The sequence below is a fragment of the Euprymna scolopes genome, chromosome 16 (genome assembly GCF_053919585.1).
Source record: "Euprymna scolopes isolate OS-2025 chromosome 16, ASM5391958v1, whole genome shotgun sequence".
NCBI lineage: Eukaryota > Metazoa > Mollusca > Cephalopoda > Sepiida > Sepiolidae > Euprymna > Euprymna scolopes.
The window spans coordinates 41,595,601-41,620,359 of NC_136497.1; the positions used below are offsets into that span (position 1 = coordinate 41,595,601).

The window sequence follows — 24,759 nt, forward strand, 5'->3', positions numbered from 1 at the left end:
AAATCGTTAAAGAAAAAGAAATTTATCTTAAATTAAATATTATCATCCATTTATGTCCTCATTTAATTGCAGACTGGAGGTCACTTTTTAAGGATTCGACAATTGCCTGGGATATGTGCGCGTTCGCTTTCTACATATGTCAAGTATAGATCGTGGTGTCATCAGCAAATAATGATGACACAATTTCATCATAAAGGTCATTTTTTATAATCAGGAACAATAATGGTTCAAGTGTCGAAACTGGGGTATGTAATGTTATCTACATCCACAACCATTGAGAACAACCTGGAGATATTTTTAGGCTGGAAAGAATCTGATTATATTAAATATTCATCCATTAATACCGTACGAATTAATTTCTATGGGAAGGCTTTCATACCAGACTTTGTCAAAGGTTTTGAAAATTAAACGATACCGTCTTAGTTTCGCCTGTATTTTCCAGTGTATAATATATGGGGTCAGAGATGACCATTAGGATATCCGCAGTAGAACGGGCTTGCATAATCTCACACTGATGATTTAAATGACGTTTAGTATTAACAAGGCGGCGGACTATTGCTAGATTGATTAATAGTTAAAATCTTTTAACAAAGATCGGGAGGAAACTGATGGGCGATAATTTAGCGAGTCAGTTCTTTCATCACAATTTTTGAGCACTGATACCACAGATACAAACTCTCTTTGGGAAGAACAATTCTGCAAGACATTTGTTGTGAAGTTTAGAGATGACATGGGTCAGCTCAGCAAAGTACTTCTTTAGTACTATATCAAGGACAAGATCATGTCCACAAGCTTTGAAGGCGCCAAGGGTTTTATGATATCTCGAACATGGGTAAGGAGTGATGATCAATCAGAATCGGAAATTTGAGAGGGAGTGGTTTGTGGAGTTTAAGGTGGAGCTAAAGACAAACTGCTGGACAAATAGTTCCGTTTTTTCTGCTGCCGTGCAACCGGCATCATGGTGGCTGAATAGTCAGGTAATTGTTGATTAGCCATTATGCCCCCACACTATTACAGATTTTCCAGAAATCACGCATTCCTAATTTCTACGACTTAACGCACTTTCTGATTATCTTGGTATACCTTCCCTTCATTGCGGCCATGACACTTTTATTATGATTTTTTGATGCTATAAATTTCTGTCTATTTGTAGTTTTTGATGATGGTAAAAGCTGCACAGGTTGAAGAATAGTGGGGTTTGCTATAGAAGTTATATATACATATATATATATATATATATATATATATATATATATATATTACAAAGGAGTCACCACTTATCAAGGCTCGGAGGCTAGTCGAGGATAAGGGTAAATGAGTATACGGTAGTCAATGGACAATATCGCAGTAATCGTTAGTAGTGTGAATTTGGTAAATTGGATTATTTAAGAGGACGGCTCATCAAGAATTGTTTACGTTAGACTTGAAGACGACCCTATTGTAGTCAGCTGGAAAGAAGCGTACAGGTATAAAAAAGTAGCTTTGTTCATGGCATCTACGTTAAGGTTTACACACAAATAAAGAATGGGAGAAATTTTGATAGTGGTTTCAGTTAGACGAGTTTCATGAAAGCTTGGCGAGGGGGATCATAGATTGGAGCATAGACGAGCACTTGCCATGAACATAATAAAGCAGAGATAGGCTCGCAACGTCGCTTCTGTGGGAAAGAGGTTGCAAGGAAGAGAAAAGGGCTCCCCCACTAGGCCACGAAGTCTATTCTGAACTCTGTCAAGGCAGGATAATGTGCTTCTAGCAACTCCTACCCAAACGTAGCAACAATACTCCATCCTTGGACATACTTGGCTCTTATACAGGTAAAAAATTGCATCGCCAGTGAAACATCTACTGTTGAGGTAGAATGATCCCACCACTTTTCCAGCAACCTTGGTAACGGATTTGATGTGTTTCGTTTCAGATCAGGAGTAAAGGTCAGACCTAGAAGCTTGTCAAAACATGGAGCCTCCCCAAGACGAGAGTCATTCATTTTAATTGATGTCAGACGAGGATCAGAGCATTGATGATGTAAAGATAGAAGCTTGGTTTAAATGTATTAAAATTAACTACCTCTTTTCCCATTGTACTACGTGCTCAAGACCAGAGGAGAGAAAATCAGAGAAAAGTGTTGCAATAGATGGTAGTTTCGTCAGTATAAATGTTTACAAATGGTCTTAGGATGTGATGTAGGAGATCAATGCAGATCCAGAATAGATTTGGGCCTAAGATAGACCCCTGAGTGACTCTAGCATTAATACTGTGAGCTTTTGATTTCTGCTCATCAACGACTACTCTTATGAATCTATCAGCGAAAAATGATTTAATATTGAGAAAATATTTCCAGCTATACAGCAGTTAGAGATCTTGTGAAGTAAACCTTTATGCCATACTCTATCAAAGGCCTTTGGTATGTCAAGGATAATTGGCCTAGAAAAGAAGCCTCCGTTGAGAGATTTGCTAATCCTATGAGATATAACTGTTAGCACATCTACTGTAAATCCAGGAGAACGGAAACCATATTGCATGTTACTAAGGAGTTTATTTTTAGTGAGGTGGTTGATGACTTCTCTATTTAACACAGGTTCCAGCAACTTACTCATGATGCACAGGAGACTTATTGGTCTATACTGAGAAGGAGATAAACGATCACCTGGGTTTTTAAATATGGGGCGTACTAATAAGTTTTTTCGGCGTGTTGGAAACAATTCTCCTTAAAACAACGCTTAAACAGCTTCGTAAGTATGGGAGTTAGTTATAGTTGAATCATTTTTAGGGTAAATATGTATATATCAATTACAAATAATAAATTTACTAATCAATAAATACAACATTTCTAGCAGAATATACAGAAATTAATAGAATTTGTTAGTATAAATAAATGGGTCTAAGTGACTTTATTTCTAAATTCAAAATGACGTAATGTAAACATATTATTAGGTATTTACAGTTCTCTTCCAATTCTCGGATATTCAATCATGTCAAAACGCACTATATTTCCCTTTGATGGATTGATTGTTGCTATATCATCTGATAAGTCCAGGGCAAATAGATTTACTGATTGATATACAAATTAAGTGATTGGTTTTGTGCTACGAAACGGATACCGTAAAGAATTGTAAATGTCAACTGAATTAAAGGAATAAATTGTAAGATGGTCAACATAATAAACTGTGGAACATAGACTTTTGTTATTCATTATATATATATATATATATATATATATATATATATATATATATATATACTTAGATGTATAAGTGGTAAAAACAGAAAAATAGAGCTCAATACGTTTGTAGAGCTGAATATGTTTTTTTTATTTTACAACCTCAAAATATTGACTTAGCCCATTACAATTTTTTCAGCAGATACAGGAGTTTCCTGTCTGTTTCTTCAGGTGATAAAAGTAAAAAATGAGAAGGGATGAGGATATGCTTTTTTGGGACACTTGTGGATATTAAGAAAACAAGAGAAATAGAGAGAGAAAGAAAAATATAATTAAAAAATATTTATATAAAGAAAGAAGCGATAGAAAGAAGGAAAAGGAAAGAGAAGGAAAGAAAGAATTATCCAAAACCAACATTGGACCAAAAAGAACCAAGTCGGGTCCTTTGCTCTTGCAATAGGTCTTTGGATTCATCAGAGGCAACTGATTTGGTTGGTCTCTTTATTTTCTACAGCTTAAAAAAATATAGCAAAAATATAGGACTTTATAAGGATTACGGATTGATAATTGTTGAGAACTCTGACGGCCCAAACCTGAAAGAACTAAAAAGGCTTTAATTAGGGAAATGAAAACAGTTAACCTAAAAATTTAAATCAAATCTAATATTAAAACCACAAACTTCCTTAACGTCACTTTTAACCTTGCAAAGGAACGTTATGCTAAAAAGAGTACCAACCTTATATATGTACATCCATTATCTAATCACCCAAAACATATTATTAACCACATCACCAAATTCATTAGAAAAAGTTAAACCCACACCATTTTATAGGACCACTTTTATATATTTTGCTTTAATTAGTTTAATATCCCCATGATTTTTCTGTTTTTGTATACCTCTAAGCCCAATAATTTTTTGAAACACCCTTCCACATTAAATACTCACACAACAAAATCCTCTCTTTTTTTAAATTTCCAAACTCCCAAATTTCGGTCATTTTTTCCTAATTATTCACCCTGTATTCTTCCAACTATTCTTAATTTTTACTTGGATCACGCAATTGTCGAAAACCCAATACAAATAATAGGACGTATTTTTTTTTAAATATAACTAACTGGACGTATGTTAAATATCTGCCATATAATTGCCTTCTTATTCAACATTTCTAGAGCTTTTATATAAGTTATAGAGGACGTATATTAAAATGCAATCAAATAGACGTATGTTAACAGTGCAGCAGTGATAAGTATCTAAGAAAACACATTTCACGCTATATAGACCCCTCCCACCCCCAAAACGTCTGCTGTGTTGACACGCGTAAACTAATTTCAAATACGTTAACCCACACCCCTCACTTTTTGAATCACATATCTATGCTTCTTTCTTTCCTTCTCTTTCCTCTTTTTGTCTCTTTTTTCTTTATATAAATACATTTTTAAAATGATATTTTTCTATCTCTCTCTATTTCTCTTGTTTTCTTAATATCCGCAAGTGTCCCCCAAAAAGCATATCTCATTTTTTACTTTTATCACCTGAAGAAACAGACAGGAAACTCCTCTGTCTTCTGAAACCATTGTAATGTTCTAAGTCAATATTTTGAGATTGAATAACACACACACACACACACACACACACACACACACACACACACACACACACACACACATATATATATATTATATATATATATGTATGTGTGTGTGAGTACCCGTCTTCTGGCAGGTGAAAATAAACCGCTCGAAATTTCATGATTTGGATTCTATGAAATTTCTAAAATCGAAAGCTTAAGGAGTTTTAAGCAGAAATTGAAATTTATACAAATCTCTTTATTTTCTTTTGTCTCACATCAATTTTGCCTCGTTAAATGATATGTTTGACTTGCCTGAAAAAGCATAAATAGTTAACATTGTTTTAAAAAGTTGATTTAATCGTTCGTAAAATATACAATGGAAAAATTAAAATACTGACTAATCTTTTGCAAAGTGATTTTATCTCAGAAAAAAAAATGTTGCTACTATAAACCAAATTATGTGTAAATTATAGAGGAGCTAAGCTCTTTCTCATGTGGAGCGTTGTTAGATATAACCTCATTTTTACGTGGTAGTGGAAATGAATCTCCCGACAAGGAGATATTATGGAAGGGTATACAAATATCCGATAATGAACCCATCGGCATTCCCCAGTGACTAGCAATAATCCCCCCCCTGAAAAAGAAGCAAATGCCCGAAAAGGTGGTTCTCGAACCAACCAGACCATACTTCACTCAGACGAAATAATCGGACTTCCTAAAGAACAAAACCGTAGAAAATTTCGATTAGTTGGTATATTGTGTGCAATTGGTGATGGTAAAGTTTGCCTAGAAGTGTTTAATCTTTTGACACTTTCCTTTTATTATCCAGTCGTAAGCCATGGCAGTGGAGTCGGAATTAGAGCCAGAATCGGGTAAGAATGTTAAATCCCTGAAGAATTAATAGATAGTCTAACTATTTAATAAATAAATAAATAAAAAATGAAAAAAAAAAAAATCAAAACAAATTTCGCACTCTATCCGGAGAACTTTGCCACATGATTGAGAACAAAACTTCGACCGACGACGGCGATACTTTCCCATTGTGTCACCACATTAACCAGTTTTACTTAATTATGTTGCATGTTGGGAGAGCAAAATTGTATTTCCTTCATTTTAGCGATTAAATAAAATCGAACTTATATAGTCACCGTTTATTAAGGACAAAACCCATTCGATGATAATGCTTAATGAGATGTATTTTTATTTTGTGATGAAGAATATTACGAGAGGATTGACCATGATGACTGGAATGAACAAAGTTTGATTACTTAAGAGTCGCTTTATGACAAGAATTGGTTGACATTGGATTTGTAAATGACCATGATCTAGTACGAACGGAAGAAGTTTCGCGATAATGTGTTCCGAAGATAGGAAACTCTTGAAATAGAACTATATTCATAGAAAATCGGCACGACACTGGATACACGGAGGAATAAAGGAAATTTTGTTGCGGTAAGAATCCAAGTTCTTGCAGTGAATATCTTCGAGGGAGAAATCAAAGATTGAAACTCAGTCAATCGTCTTCTATGGAAATAGAGTGGAGAAAGACTAACAAGAACGACTGTGGAAAATAGACGAGATCGCGTCCCACCAGATTACGAATCCGATTTTGTCTCAAACTTAAGTAGATAGAATAAGAAAATAAAAACTTATAGTTTGGAATTTTCCGTCGAATTCTTAGGATTACTTCATAGTTTCAAAAATTAAAACTATTTCCGCTCAGAATAAAAAATTTAATCGCTACACAAATGTTCGATATGTTGGTATATGACCCAAATAAGATGACTCAGAGGATATCGTGTTCTGTTGTAGATCATTGTCACGAGCAAAGCTATTAATTAGGAATGATAGATTCCGGAATTTTGTGGTACAAGTATACGCCGTTCAATAGCATATGCCCCGACACCCACACGACGAAGAAGATGAACTGATATAGCTAATCACGCTAATTAGTTAGTTCAATTCTTTGGTCAGGTGGTGCAGGAATATTCGGTGGAAATGGCTACTGATTTTAAAAGGAAAACAAGAGCCAACTTGTATGGAAAAAATTAGCGAAGTTGCGACGTTTGACATTCCTCGCAAAAGACGTTGTGTGTGACAAAATACATCAAATAAAAAATCGGATCACATTTGCATCAAATCTGGAATATGAATGTTGTCCGCACTTTTTCGATGAAGATCGATAATGTGTTCAATTTGTATTAAAAGACCTGTGACGTAAGAGATATAAACACTAAGTAATTATCAATTTTAACTGATAATCTTGTGCACGGAGCAAGCTAACTCATTGGATTAAATAAAAAGTGGGAAAAGTTGTTGATAATGGGTGTAACTAGACGAGTGGTATTGTGAAAGTTTCGTAGGGAGCACAGATTGAAGCTCAGACAAGCACGTGCCATGAAAATGACGATAGAGCAGAGACGGATTTGCAACGATTTTTCTGTGGGGAAAAAGATTGTAGGAGGATTGAGGAGAAAAAGGCATCGCTTACTAAGTCTCTAAGCCGGTTTTGAACCTTTTCAAGACAGAATAGTGCTCTGAGCAAGTCCTGCCCAAATCTAGCAAAAATACTCCATTTTATGGCGTATTTGTCTATAAAATAAGTAGAAGATTATGTCGGAAGTAATATACCTTCTGGAGTGGTAGTATAACGCAACCATCTTTCCAGGGTTATTGGATACAGATTTGATGTAAGTTTTCCATTTAAGCTCAGGAGTGAAGGTCAGACCCAGAAACGTCTCAAAGCAGAGAGCTTTTGAGACAAGAGCTATTCGTATCAATTGGGGCAAAGTGGGGGCTTATTTGAAATGTTGTCATAGATGGTAATGCCATCTGTGTATATTTCGACAAATTAACTTAGACTGTGATTTAGGAAATCTTTGATGAAGCACGCCCGCGTTGATACTTTGAGCTTCGGATCTCTGCCCATTAACGACTACTTGAATAAACCTATCAGAAAGAAATAATTCGATAGTTGAGAAGATATTTCCAGATATTCCATAGCTTGAAATCTTGTGAGGTAGACCTTTAGGCCAAACCCTATCAAATGTCTTTGATATGTCAAGAGTTATTGCTCTTGAGAAGAAACCCCCGTCGTTAGATTCACTGATCCTATGTGAAATTAGTTATTACATCATCTGTAGATATCAGAGGACAGAAACCATATTGCTTGTCACTTAGTAGGTTAGTTTTGAGGTGATTTCTCTATTTAACACAGATTTAAGCAACTTACTGATGACACGCAGAAGGCTAATTGGTTAGTACTGAGATGCAGAAATCGATTTTCAATATTTTTAAGTACTGGTCAGACTAATGCGTGGATTCATTAACAATCTGTGTTAGGTCATAAGCAAGGGAGAAATCATGACAAAAACTTCCGACGCCCTCTGTTTCGTTTTCAGTATGAAATTGAAATGACCACTGACGTAAAAGTTGGCTGAGAAATGAGCAAACAGTGTAAGATCAATTTGTTTAGTGATATTTTCAAATATAGCTACCATATCATTGTGAGGACGGAAGAGGGCAAACATAAATGCTGTGTTGTGAATAAGTGATAATCTAAAGCATGTTTAAGGATGTTTACGTTGTCCTTGCCACAATGGAAGGTATCCTTCATCTAGGTACATATTCCATGTCCGTGGCGATCTTAGCGTCGAGTTTGGATGTAAAGTTAGAATGGCCTTTGATAGAGAAAGAGTTAAGGAAGCTACTGAGTTTAAACCAGTTTCACACAAGAACAAGTCAGGTTTGGTCTCTTATAATTGGATTTCAACCTCTAGAACGTAGACCCCTACTGTTAGAGACAGAGACTTTGGAGTAGAGTGACTATCTCTCTCTCTCTATCTCTCCCTCTCTCTCTCCCTCTCTCTCTCTCTCTCTCTATGAGGAGAATAATGAAAATAGTATTTCGACGAAATAAAGAAATAAAAGGAACAAATCGAGTTATCTATTCATCAACGTTTCGTCTTTATTTCATTTATCTCATTCATCCAGAAGAAGTCTCAAAATAAAGACGAAACATTGATGAATACATAACTCGGTTTGTTCCTTTTTATTTCTCTCTCTCTCTCTCTCTCTCTCTCTCTATATATATATATATATATATATATATATATACATACATATATATATATATATATATATATATATATATATATATATATATATATATATATATATATGGTGGGCGCGGTACGCTGAATCATAGAAATTACCAGGAGGTTGGTATCTGGGGCGGGGGCGTTTAATTCACTGGCGATATACCCCCGAATAAACTCGCCTGGCAGGGAGGCGACAAAGCAGTATTGCAACAAAATTGTGTACCGGAAATCTACTGCAAGATGCCCTCCAGAAGCTGCATGTTAAGAACATTTTTACTGCAGTAAATAGTGACACCTGTAGTGTGTGCGACACGAAGTTGCGCCTTGTGGATCCCCTAAAACACTTTGTGGCTCAATCCTAATGATCAAAATGTATACGCGTATTCGAGTTCTGACAACGCCGACGATATACATGGCGGGACTGTTTTCTGCAAAACTCAAAAGGTCTGAATTATTACTAAGCCCATAACTTTAGTAGTGTAAATATTTTTTTTATCACAGTTTTCGCAATTGCATCTGTTTTTGATGTTATTGAACTAAATTACTTTTAGTCAGACTTCTGATAATTAACATCAACGTGTAGTATCTATTTTGATACTATACTTCGTATGTTGTTTCCTCGGTCGCTGAAGAAAATATCCTATTAAAATGTTTAAATTTAAATTAACCCAATTCAAAATGTTCCGTTTTAGGTAGCTATATTTTCACCCACATAAATACGGCTTCGTGTTTAACTCTATTTTCGTGGGGAGACATAGTGAAATCTCCCACCAGACTTGTGTCTCAAAATTATGACAATAAAACAAATATAGATTTTATTATATATTTAAATTTAGTGTTTTCTGGGAGCAGTAACATCAAAACTGAAAACTCCCGTCAATGACTTACATCGTCATTATTATTTCCAATACATTAAAACGAGAGAGAGAGAGAGAGAGAGAGAGAGAGAGAGAGAGAGAGAGAGAAGCTCGGCGTGTAAGAAAAGGGGGTTTAGGACAAGAGGAGAAAAACAGGGGAGAAGCAAAGAAAGAAAGATAAAGAGACGGATAGCGAGAGGCAGGGAGTTGAATGGGATGAGCATTGGCGAGAGAAGGTGGGAGAAGGGATATGACCCCCCCCGGAGAAAGAGATGAATTTTTTAATTGTATTTTCACCCCAAACAAGGCACAGTACCACTTTGATGTAGGTGCTTCTATCTAGGATATGATTTGCAGTAATACTATGTAGGGAGTTGAGCAGCAAGATGTCTGTTTACATTAAACTTGAACTTTTGCATGCCAGTACAGTCATGGAAACAGGAACCCGGAAAGGAGTTCCAAAGTTTAGCAGTTCGAGAGAAGCAACTATTAGAGTAGAAAGCTTTCTGGCATCTGGGGACCTATACTGTGTAGGGGTGAGATTTTGCTACTTGTCGAGTTTGTCGGAGGTATTTACACCGAGGGGCACCTACTATTAAAATACTTGTAAAACAGGTAGAGGGATGCAACAATCCAGGTAATGTACGATTAGCCATGGATGTAATGGTTGAGAAGATCTCTTGTAATTATTAAAGGAAAGAAGCCTACTTTTTGCAGCATTGAGTGTTACCATCCATTTTTGTCCCTATTCCACTAGAGGCTGGAGACCTTTTTTTTATAGGGTTTCCGCCATTGCTTGGATATGTGTTCATTCGTTTTCCCTCGTGTCTGTTATAGAGTGTGGTGTCGTCAATAAATATACCGATCTCGGAGACAATTTTATCAGGGAGGTCATTTATGAATATCAGGAATAATAAAGAATTGAGACAAGTAGAGACATAGCAGTTTTAATATAACATTTTTTATTACACACACTTTTTAAGTTCTTAAAACTATTTTGATGGCCCGGGCAACGACCGGTAGTCTTTCTGGTTTATAATAAGCGATATCGATTGGCATTGCTAGTGAGTTAACATATTTAATCTCGTATCAATTACACTGGCAAACGTGCTATGTATACAATATCAGCCTTTCCTATCTACTTGTCATTTGGCGATTTGAGCAATTTCCTCTCGGCTATGAGGTGGGCGAAGACTACACTTTTTTCTTTCAATTAAAAAAACATAAAATTCACACACACACACACACACACACACACACACACACACACACACACACACACACACACACACACACACATATATATATGTGTGTGTGTGTGTGTGTGTGTGTGTGTGAATTTTATGTTTTTTTAATTGAAAGAAAAAAGTTTCGTGGTTAAATTTTAAATTCTGAAAAAAACAACATATAGAGACACATCCGATTTAAGAATTTATATGTTGATGTATGTATATCTTTAACGGTAGGTGCACGCTCTCTGTATTTGTATGTTAGATATATCAGTGTGCGCACCTTTATCTCTCTTTAGATATACAACTTATGTAGATGTTTATTTGCTGTATATATACGATGGTATACAAAAGGGGGTATGACTTGCATGCTTGCACTTTATTATAGCGATGCTCGACCGTGCATGTGGGCGCAGTTGTACACTCGAGTACGCGCGCATGCATACTCGCCTGGCTGTATAAGTAGTTCCCTTCTTTAATATGCGTGTTTGCGTTATGATATGTATATATGTAATTGAATGCACATGTGCATTAGTATGAGAATGCGTGTGTATATAAGTCTGTATTTATGTATGCATGGTATAGATCAGTGTTTGTGAGTAAGTGTATACTATGTATATGTATATGTGTATGTCTATATATGTATATGTACGTATGTATGTGTGTCTGTGGGTATATATGTGCTTATATCTGCACTTATGTTTAGGTTTGACAGATGGATATACAAGTAATCATTATATAAATAGTTAAAATCAACCACGCTTGGGCGACCCCATACCCAGCCCCACATTTAAATCAATTCTCCCCATTATAAAAATAGCTAATTAACCACAGTATATAAAACACTCACTCAAATATCAATTCCAACTCAACGAACGACAAAACAAACTCATCTATAGATCGCCTACAAACAGAAATATATGTATTTTAAATAAAATTTAAACAAACTTAATTAGACCAGATCACAACAAGCGTAATGAACGGACTATCTCAACTAATCAAGTCACCTTTAAATGTACACACAAAATTAAAAGAACCCAACCTTAAACTCACTTAAATAAGAAACCCTCCAAACATTCCATATTTTCAGACCATGACTCGTCTCTATCTCCACCTCATCCGCTCACTCATCCACACAGCAAAAACAACACACCTACCCCTTATCAGGCACACCCCATTGAAAATCATAAGAATATCTATTTTCCATTTGAACTTAAAATCAAGAGGTCAACCCTTTTAAAGAATACTAAAATACAATTCCTCCCCCGTCGAAAAAATTCCATTAGCACCTGTATGCTCGCCTAATTTTAACCCTCCCCCTTCTCTACCCTCTCTACTTCACCCCACTCTCCCCTTTCCCTCATCTAAAAGGCTTCCCTCACCCACTATCAACAAGAATGCAAACTATCTTTCTACCGGTACTCACACCAGAAGAAAGCCGTCCAACGCACCGTTCTGAATATCATCTCCAGGATTATTTTTTCTATTTTGCTACCTATACTATTGATTTCGAGGTCCATTGCATACTTAACTCAATGCTCAAATTCTATTGGTCACGGTGATAATTACAATGGAATGGTATGTCTACCCAATATCGGATACACTTTGTCAACAACGAGAAAGCCTTTGGACTACATCAACCAACACACACTCAACGCAACAACGAATAAGGCTGCCCCGTATACTTTTCGAAAAATCAATAAGGAGCAATACGCTTTCACTATATGGGAATATGACTATCTCCCATGGGCCTATTTCCTGCCCACCTGGATTTATAACCTCGAACGACATTGGACTCCTTCCGATAATGGATTACCCAGGTTGTATCAACTTATCTTTTCGTATATTTTTTCCATATAATTATCCACAACCACTCAAAAAACTATTTTCAATAATTGTGCTGAAAAGCAAAATTAGCGTCCATTCGAAGCTGAACATTTTGCTAACCGCATTTCATTTTCTCTGATGATATGAGCCATTGTTGAAAATTCATGGATTAAGGAAATTAACATAACCCTTTCTATATATTCCTTTTGTCAAACAATAAATTCTTAATTCAAATATATATGTCTATATGTTGTTTTCTCAGATTTAAAAATTAACCAACAAACTTATATATTGCTCTATTCTTAAATATTGATCTTTCCCTTTTGGCTAGGATCACATTGAAAGTATTACTTCAAGTAATATCTATCAGGATTTTTCATCTGAATTCTTTCAGTGTCTTATCTCGCTTATATATATACGCGCGTACACACACATATATATATACATATATACGCTTATATATACATATATACGCGTGTACATATATATATGTATACATGTGTATACATATCTACATGCGTGTGTACATATCTATGTATACATATATGTTTATATGTACATATATATGTATGCATATATGCTTATATGTATATAACCATTATATTTAAATTTTGTAAATTAAAGCTATATCAGTTAACTATGGTACTTCATTTTTATCTCCGTATCCATACTAAAAACTTAATTTGAGGAAGTTCATCTGATTTCCATCGAGAACTGAAATATATTTGCATGAAATAATATATATATAATTTCTCTCATCTATCTATCTATCTATCTATCTATCTATCTGTCCTCTCTTTCACTCTCTCTCTCTCTGTGCACACACAACCGCACAAACACACACACACGCACACACACAAAACACACACACATATATATTTATATATATATATAGATAAAAAGACAGCATGAAGAATATTCGTACGATATGATACTTTCCATAATGGTTAATTTCCTGTAACGATTCATTATTCATTGTATGAACGCGTTGAGATGACAAGAAATATCCGGTGGAAAAAAATGATACAAAAGAAACTGTGGATCGATAATTAATCATAAGAAAAAAACAAAAAAACTCGGAATCACTGGATAGTGTACGTAGTTTTAAAAACTATAAACAAATAATCATTAATATCATACGAGAGGCGTGCAATAAGTAATACCCCTGACCCACTTCCAGTTGTCTGATCTAGCTGAAATTTTACATGTGCAATGATTTATATCTCTACGAGTTATGTGGCAAATCACAGCCTTGAACTAATTGTTGTTTCTGTTTTACAGATGTTTGAACTGAGTTAGGTGTGAAATGGAACTTGTTGAATGTCAAGCAGTGATCTGGTTTTTGTATTTGAAAGGACGCACACCACAGGAGACTTTTAATGAAATGAAAGAAACTTATGATGATAATGCCCCATCATATGACCTTGAAAAACGCTGGCATCGTGAATTCAAACATGGCCGGAAGTCTGTGAAAACAGCTCCCAGACCTGGTCGCCTCTCTTCTGCCATTGATAAGGCATCCGTCCGTCAAGTTGAGGTTGCCATTTTGGAAGATCGGCGCATTACTATTCGCCAAATAGCCCAAGATGTCAAGATTAGTACAGGGTGTGTGGAAACTATCATTCATGACCATTTGCATATGCATAAGGTGTCTACCTAGGTGTGTCAGAAATTTCGACAAAATATTGAATAATTCCACCCCGTCTTTCCAAGCTTATAACTCCTCGAAAAATGTAATTCAAGCCCTTTTTTTTTCAATTAAAGGGGCAAGGACCAAGGTTTCATTAAAAAACAAAAAAACAAAAACAAACAACGTGTTTTTTTTTAATTCAAAAAAAGATTTTAAACTTCGCACATTACAGGTAAATTTCCAAAAGAACACTACTTTTTTTCTTTTAAATTTGAATATATTATTTATTGCTCTTTTACCTTCAATTTTTCATATATAACACTGTGGTGAGTAAATTAATTATTTACTTTTTAATAGACATTTCAAAATGGGAGTCGTGAATTAATTCGACCCCCTGTCTTTCCAAGCTTATAACTACTCGAAAAATGTAATTCAAGCCCTAATTTTTTTTCAATTAAAGGAGCAAGGACCAAGGATTCATTTAAAAAACAAAAGAAAAAACAAACAAGATGGTTTTAAAAAAAAGGTTTTAAAGTACGGATTTTACAGGTAAATTTCTAAAAAACACTACTTTTTTTGTTTTAAATTTGAATATATTATGTATTGATCTTTTTTCTTCAATTTGTGATATATAAAACTTTGGTGAGTAAATTAATTATTTACTTTTCAATAGACACTTGAAAATGGGGGGAGCGTGAATTAAAAAAACGTTTGTCTAAAATATTATATTTGGTTTATTGGAAAGAGTATAAAATTTCACATTAACCCTGAAAATATCGTAAAAATAGAATCAATAGAATCATTTTGATAGATTTTTAAAGTTTAAAAATTGAAAAATACTGAGCTCGTAAAATTCAATTAATTTCATTACTGTTTTAAAAAAAATATTTCTATTACTTTTAAAACAATAATAATAGTTTATTTTGGAAGTATAATCAATAAAGAAAATAAACAACCCACTTTTAAAAGAGAAATTACGAGTTTTTTATTCGCAGTTTCGTGTTAGGGGTGTCAAAAATCCCTACAAAAATTCTGATGCACCTAGTGTCTGCCAGATGGATTCCCAAGTTGCTCACATCATTCCAGAAGCGAGAACGCGGCGAGTGCTCGAAGATGAATTTAGAGATGTGCAAAGAAGATGAGTCAAAGTTTTTCAAAAGACTGATTGCACAAGATGAAACCTGGGTACATCACTATGATCCAGAGACCAAAGCCCAGTCAATGCAGTGGAAGCACTTGGACTCACCACCTCCAAAGAAGGCAGGAGTGCAGCCCTCCGCTGGCAAGGTCATGCTCACAGTCTTCTGGGACCAGGACGGAGTAGTGATGACAGATTTCCTGGCAAAGGGTACCACAATTAAAGGAGCCTATTATGCTTCACTTTTGAAGAAATTAAGGGAAGCTATCAAAATCAAGAGGCGAGGCAAGATCAGCAAAGGTACCCTCCTGCAGGACAACGATCCGGTTCACAACTCGCACGTCGCCAGATCAGAAGCACGGTCGTGTGGTTATGAAATCCTGCCCCATCCTCCCTACTCTCCTGACCTTGCACCCTCTGACTTTCACCTCTACCCAGTCATGAAGTTGTTTTTGAAAGGAAAGCGTTTCCCAGATGATGCAGCCTTGATTTCTGAAATACGTCGTGGTTGGAGGACCAACCTGGGGTGTTCTACAAAAACGCTCTTCAGAGCTGCATCAAATGATGGGAGAAAGGCATAACTCTGAGTGGGTCCTATGTAGAGAAAGACTAATAACTGTGCCAAGTTTCGTTGCTCTACTGCCATGGGAAGTGGGTCAGAGGCATTACTTATTGCACGCCCCTCGTATTATAATTCTGTTAACCGCTTCGTTCTGTATAAACAAGGCAGAACAAGTTATGCCCCTTGTGTTTGAACCTCGTAAGAATTTGTGATATTGTAATAAGAAGCAGAAATAAAAAAAGTCTTCTCTGATAATTGATGTAATTACACCGAACGGTCTGCGGACTAAATAGGACGTTAAAACATAACCAAGTACAAAGACGTAAGACATAATCTAAAAACAATTTGGTTATTAAAGAAAAAATATCATACTACTCGTAATTACGATTGGATTAATCAAACTATACATTAAAATAACTCTGAATCAATACTTGGTAAGCTCTAGTCTTGTGAAATTTAAATATAACTGCTACACAAAAGCCACAACATTAATCTAAACAAAAAAAAAACGATTAAATAAAAATACAACACCAAAGTATCACGTGTTAATTCTAGATGTGACCCTCTTGATATCTAAAAACTAAAAAGAACATTTCAAAATAATAATAACAATCACCATGTGCGATTGCTAAAAATTTCAAACAGAATAAAGAAAATCACAGTTTTTAAATAACTCTAAAACTTTTCAATTAATGTTCGCCCCACAAATAACAATAAAACAAGAAGTTGATTATTTTGCACAAAAATTAGCTCAATTCAAATAAAATGAAAGACAGTATATGTTTTTCAATGAACGAGGAGAGCTAATTTTTTTCCACTGAAAGCATAAAAACAATCTGTTCAATATTTGATACCAACTGCTGGGAGCTTTTTTACAAACATGTACATAAACAGATCCTCTCTTCAGTTCAGTATTCACAACATTATACAACGACGTTTAACAGTTTGAACAACAACCACAATCCTTGAGTTTACTAATCACTACTTGCAACAACTTGTTGAATATTTACTGAAATGTTTGTAGTAATAAAATAGTTGATTTACAAGAGTTAAACAAATGTTTTCTTGTTAGATTATACACACAGCAATTTCTTGAATTGTTGTAAAATTATTTACTATTATTGACTGAAACAAAGACATAAAGTCGGACGAGTAAAAATATTTTGGGGCGAGTAAAGTTTCCCTCACACTCGACCGGCAGTCGAGTGATTTTTTTTCAAATCTCAAAGGCTGCATATATATATATATATATATATATATATATATATATATATATATATATATATATCAATGATAAATGTTCGATATATATATATGTATCATCCGGTCTCTAGAAACAATGAGTAGCTGCCTAAAATAGTAGCTGTCTGCTAGGGACTTTATAGTAAGGTAAGGATTACACAATCACCAACAAAACTTTACATTAAACCCAGCAGTAAGAATACTTTTGTGTCTTTTATACTCATTGCATTAATTTATTTTTATTACTCAGCTCTGACGAAGCGTTAAGTCGCTGAAACGTAATTGCATTTGCGTAAACCGATTTAAATATACATACATATATATATATATATATATATATATATATATATATATATATATATATATATATACATATATATATATATACTTCCATACTAGCATAGTATATATATATTAGTATATTCTCATAAGAAGAAAGTATGGCTCTGAACTAAAGAGGGAAATTATAGCCAACATCCGTCTTATCCAAGAGCGTTTGCAACGTAAGTGTTTACATTTGGAGCATATTATTGAACGGCGATAAAACAAAGTTGGTATTCGGCGAGGCGTTCCGAAAGTTAAGCCTCCTATTTTTTTTATTGAGCTTGAATAGATCAGTGGGTATTGCAAATTGCATTGTTATGATGACTGAACTTATGCATTGACAAATTTATCTCTCTATTGCAGATATTGACGGGTTAAGACTTTTAGAAAGCAACCCCTGTCATGGATGCGCATCAGAAAGCAGAGATGTGTCGTTAAATTCCTGACAAGCAAATCAACGGCGGGGGGGGGGACGAGAGATAGTTAAGTAATATAGATTGAAAAAGACGGAACGAGAAAAAGAGACAAAGATTAAGTAAGAAAAACAAGGATATATAGATTTTTTTTACTATTTGGATACCAGTTATCAAGGTCAAGAATCACCTGAAAATGATTGATAGTCGGAAGATGAGGCTCCTTATTGACCAATAATATGAACTGCGGTCAATCACTGATTGAGCGAATTATTACAATTTGTTAACACTGGATTTAAGAACGATCAAGTTGTAATTAACAGGGAAGCAGTCCTGCGATAATATACGGTAGTAAAAGAAGCACACAGAGAGACAGTGAAAAATATAAAACAATAAATATAGGTACAAAATCTGGAAGAGATGGAAATTGAGAGTAAAAGCAATAAACAGAGAGAGAGAGAGAGAGAGAGAGAGAGAGAGAGAAATAGAGAGAGAGGGAGAGAGAGAAAATAACAACAGATATAGAGCTTAATAGAGATAAGAGAAAGATAAAAAAAGAGGTAAGTGTTTTCCATTATTGAGAAGGATAATTTTCTTCCGATGTTTTTAAAAGATGTTTCACCATCTCGGATACATAAATTAATACTTAGCAGCACATTTGCTGGTTTAATATGTGAAAGATATTTTTGAAAAATAAATCGATTTTTTTAATATTCGTAATTTTGTTTTTTTGGATACATTTTTTCACCATTCCGGTTTATCTGCATTGTTATCAATCTTCATAAATACTTAGTTACCAACAATGCTCCAGGCAAGCTACTTTTCTTTTAGATTTTGAAAATAAGGGAGACATATAAAGAAAATTGGAGAACTATTGAGCAAAAATAATACAATGACAAAGAAAGATAGAAATTGAGAGGAAAAGAGATAGAAAAGAGAAACAAAGGCAGACAGTCAAACAGACAGACAGACAGACAGATAGATAGATAGATAGATAGATAGATAGATAGATAGACAGCTTAATTGGGAGAAGAGCCATGATTATATAAGATATAAATTTGACATATCTAACCACTTATTCACTAGTTAGATAATTTCCTTATTTTTATGTAGATTTCGTCAAGGTGAATATGAAAGACAATTGAAAAAATACTTCAATATTACTTGACACCTACACATGCGCAGAAGATATGGGTTTATCAACTTTTTGTTGCACACGTCTTACGATGAAACTTAAAACGACACGTTTTTTAGTAATTTTTTTGCGTAGGTGGAGTTTTCTTGTTGATTGCTATGAAACATTTTAGCACATTAAAAATATTCTTTTGTCAGTATTTGTTGTTTTTGCTGTTATTTTTTTTGCGCCTCACACTTACTTCCGTTTTTTTAGGCCAATTCACTGATGAGTTAATTCATTGAAAAGAAAATAATTTCTTTATTTCTTATATTTTCATTTTCAACGTAGAGTTCGAAAAAGGTACAATAAATAAATAAAAAAATACATCTGATAAAAAATACATCTGATGAGGAAATAAAAAGAGGGAGTGGAAGAGAGAATGGAGAAAAGTATTAAAAGAAGGAAAGAAAATATACAGGGTGGTCAAAAATCAGGTAACATTTTAAAGAAAAACGATATTAGCAATACACGTATATTTAAGTACCATACATTGAAATATAAAATGAAACAAACATGAAATATGTTTATTTTGTTAATTGTCGTCCATTTCTCTCTATCAATCGCTGGAAGCGATTAACTACTGATTGTGTAACACGTGTAATTACCTGACTTTTTGACCACCCTGTAGATTGATACGTAGATAGACAGAGATGGAAAGAGAGGAGGGGGAAGGTGGCTGAGAAAATACATACTGAGGGAGAGAGGAAAAAAATACTAAAGGCAGATACCAAGTCTTCATTTGTATTATTTTCTCAGTTCGTCTACAACAAAAAATCAGATATTAAGGGATAATTGATGAGCATGTCGTTAGTACCATACTAAACACAAAAATAGAAGAATTTATATCAAAATATTACAAAGTGTAAAATTTCACCACCGACTTCAAATCATAAACCATCCGACAAACAACGCTTAAGCGACAGTAATTATATCATCACTTGACATTATAATATCAGTAATGTTGGTAACGTCGATCACTTCGAGAATTGCAGTCGAACTCTTATAATACTGTCTTGTTTAAAAGAAGGGCGACAAATGTCGAGAACGAATGAGATGAGAGAGGGGGTGAGATAACAGGAATTGATGGAAGTTGACCTTTTGAACTCACTAGATCTCAATTATGGCTAGTTTATATAATATTTTTAGACACATGTCCACCTCTGAGCGTCAATTTTGGGATTTAATCTTCGCCGTCAATATAGCTACGTCACTTAGAACATTTATTTAGCGACGGGTGTATTCCCGTTTTAGGATAACCTTCACATGTGTATCTATATCAAACCATTAGATATTTTATTTTCCAGGAAACTATGTCTACTTGTCGATCAATTGCATTTTGTTTTCATCCGGCCAGGTGCGTGTTTGTGTCAAGTAGGTGATACTTACTACTGCTAGGTGACATTTCCGGTACACATTCAACACACGATAACTCAGACGACATTCACGTTGACTATATTTAAATGGATATCTGTAAAATGATTTCTATATTCTAATTGAATGATAAGCAATCAAATTTGATATTGTAATATATGCTGAAACACCGATTCCACTGAGGCCACCGAGATTATTCAAAGTTGAGCCTGATCAGTATTTAGATAGGTGACTAGTTGGAAATAGCAGCTAACTGTATATAAAACCTCGCCAGCTGAGGACCTAACAATTGTCAACCATTACAAAAAGTGATGACTAGCGATGATAACCGAGTTCAAATTTCAGTTAGATAAAGATATTTGGATACCTCATACACACGTTTGTGCGCGCTTTATTATATTCACTCTTTTGTGATTATTTAATGCCTAAACAGTGCGTATTAATAACATACGATTATAAGTTGCTATTTTCCTCACAATTGTGTTGAATTGTGTGATTATTAATACAAAATTGAACACAATAGGTCATATACACGAACTTAAACTAAGACTCATTGATGTCTGTTTTATATTCGATTAAAAAAAACGCGTCCACAAAGACCGGCTTATTTCAGATAGCACCGTCCATAGCTAAAAATAACATTAGCAAATAAAATATAACATTCGCTTCGAGATAAAAATACCAGTGTCCCAATTTCACACTCTACTAAGTTTAACAACCTTGTTTAACCTCCCCCCCGCACCCCTCAATGAACACACACGTTACTTTCCACTCATTTCAAATATGCATTTCTTGACTGTTGTCTTTTTCTTCTTTTTCTTATCCTCTTGTCCTTTATTCGCTTTCTCGTCTTTTAAAGGATATAACATTCCTCCTGGCTTTCGTTTTTTTTTCATCCATCTACCTATATAATCCCTTCTTTTACATACTCACAACTCAATTTCCACCATTTTTTTTTATCTTTCACGCATGCAACGCTCCACCTACAACAAATCTCATTTACTCGAACTCTTTCAAAAGTTTCACAATGGAGCGAAATACAGAATACAAATATGACTCTGCTCATTTTCCTGTAAAATTTAGTATATTCTTTTTCGATGACATTATTCATATCCTTATATCCTTTCACCCACCTACACACACACACACACACACACACACACACACACACACACACACACACACACACACACACACACACACACACACACACACATGTCTATATTCATGTAAAGTTAGGTTTCTATAGGACTAGCCTGTGTTCCCGGCGTTTCCAGGGTGTTTGTAGGTATGTGTTGAGCAAAAAAAAAAAAAAAATGTGGTGGCAGGCAAGCTCCAACCCATACCACGAAGGCAGAAAAGAACGTGAAAAAAATAAAAATAAATAAAAATATGACGTCTTTGCGTTGCGTCCATCGCCAAACCGGAACTGGCGAAGGTTTAAATTAAGGCTAGTCGATCAAAAAGATGGGATGACTTTCGAAAATATCGGCGTTGAAGTTAAATTGCTGTATGTCTTTGTGTGTGTCTGTGTGTGTACAATTCCCTACCAAACTACTCTTTAAATTTTCAGTCTACAGACTCGAGATTTGACATAAGGGGTATTGAGATTTCGGAAAATCTTTTTAATCGGTTTTCGGCCGGAAATTTGTCTGTCAAGGGGTCAAAGTTAAACCATTTGACCTTTGAAACTGTTCCGCCAATTTTAGGTCTAAACACTTGAACTTTTAGATGTAAGTTATTTAGATACGGATAAAACTTTTTAATTTGATTTAAGCCCTATAAATGTTAAGGCGACAAAATTGGGGGAAAAGTTTTAAAAAGTTGACCTCTGCGGTCTCTACCAAATTATTCAGCCAATTTTTAGTCTAAACATTTGAAATTTTACATAAAGTGTATTCAGACATAGGAAAAGCTTTTTAATCTGTTTTCTACCGAAAATTTGGCTGCCAAAGAGGTCAAAGTCCAAAAGAGTTGACCTTTGCGGTCTCTAAAAACTATTCAGCCAATTTTAGGTCTAAACATTTTAAAATTTTACACAAAGGGTATTTATACATGTAGCATGTTTTAATCAGTTTTTGGGCGAAAATTTAGCTGTCAAGAGGTCAAAGTTGACAGAGTTTACTTTTGCAGACTCTATCAAACTCCTCCACCAATTTTGGGTCTAAACACTTGAAATTTTAAATGTAGGTTACTTGAAGACGAGTCAAACTTTTTAATATATATATATGCGTATCTACATAAAGTTATGAACAGTACATAGGGTCCGAGCAAAGTCGGGCTAAACTGTTAATATATATATATATATATATATATATATATATATATATATATATATATAGTAATTTATAAAATATATATGGCGATTAAGCTACACTGAATATTCTGCGTTTCATCCAACTATAGGATTCGTCAGGCTTATGCGCGAATTCTGTCGTTGCTTCTTGTTTTTATATATGTTGAGGATTTCTAGTCGGCCAATCAGCTTTCTAGTAGCCACCGCGCCCCTTCCTACCAGCCAATGGGCATGCATTTTATCAAACAAAGGATCTGTTTTAGAACTAGGTTAGTGGGTTTAGGTGGTCGTTCTCCTTTTTTTTTCTTTATACATATAAATATACCTATGTGCACACAGCAATGCACATACATATACATATATACATATATATATATATATATATATATATATATATATACATATATATACATATATGTATCTGATCGTTTATGTATATTCATGTTTATTTAATTTATTTATTTATTTTTTTTCCTATTGTTATTGTTAGTTTTAAAGCTATTTTGTATCGCTATCCTAGAGTAAGTTTTATTTTGTGAACGCAGTTGTTTGCTATTTCCCGCCTACAGTTTAATAGATTTTGAGGTTCTTTAAAGTACAGGATAGAAAATTTTTTATGGAGGCATAATTTACATGGGTCGTCTAAATGTCTGCATGTGGTAGCTTGTCTCATTATTTTCCATTCGACTACCGGCGAATGTCCGCACACTTTGCCCAGTCCAAAATAAATGTCTAACAAAAAGCGTAGTTTATCAAGCAACAATATTTTCGAAAGAAAACCCGAATAACAAGAAATATTACATAGGCATGACTTCCTTAGATTTCAAAACCCGATACTATGACCACAAAAGCACATTCACAAATAAAAAACACCGTATAAAAACAACACTAGCGAATAAATACTGGGAACTCAAAGAAAGCGGACATTCGCCGGTAGTCGAATGGAAAATAATGAGACAAGCTACCACATGCAGACATTTAGACGACCCATGTAAATTATGCCTCCATGGAAAAAAAAAATTCTATCCTGTACTTTAAAGAACCTCAAAATCTATTAAACTGTAGGGGGGAAATAGCAAACAACTGTGTTCACAAAATAAAACTTACTCTAGGATAGCGATACAAAATAGCTTTAAAACTAACAATAACAATAGGAAAAAAACAAACAAATAAATAAATTAAATAAACATGAATATACATAAACGATCACATACATATATGTATATATATGTATATATATATATATATATGTATATATGTATATGTATGTGCATTGTTGTGTGCACATAGGTATATTTATATGTATAAAAAAAAAGAAGGAGAACGACCACCTAAACCCACTAACCTAGTTCTAAAACAGATCCTTTGTTTGATAAAATGCATGCCCATTGGCTGGTAGGAAGGGGCGCGGTGGCTACTAGAAAGCTGATTGGCCAACTAGAAATCCTCAACATATATAAAAACAAGAAGCAACGACAGAATTCGCGCATAAGCCTGACGAATCCTATAGTTGGATGAAACGCAGAATATTCAGTGTAGCTTAATCGCCATATATATTTTATAAATTACTAACTAGCTCTACCTACGTATTGAGCACTTTTGAAGTAAATACTTAAAGTTTACGCATAAATATATACTTTCATATATTAAATTTATGCGAATAAATGAAGTAGTTATATATATATATATATATATATATATATTATTATAAATTACAGACCTCAACATTTCAAGAAATTCGGTAATTTCACCACTATTTATTTATTTTTCAAGCTATTCTCATGAGACTTGACACTCTTATGTAAAATTGTGTGTTCTTTCTGATTATGCAGTCAAATTTAATGTATCTCATTACGATAAGCCGT

General features: G+C 34.4%; 1 protein-coding gene across 4 annotated transcripts in view; it reads right to left on the reverse strand.

Moving 5' to 3' along the window:
- Positions 1 to 24,759, reverse strand: part of LOC145295925 (uncharacterized) — a 425,549-nt gene that overhangs the window by 225,877 nt on the left and 174,913 nt on the right. The gene's annotated exons all lie outside the window — the stretch shown is intronic.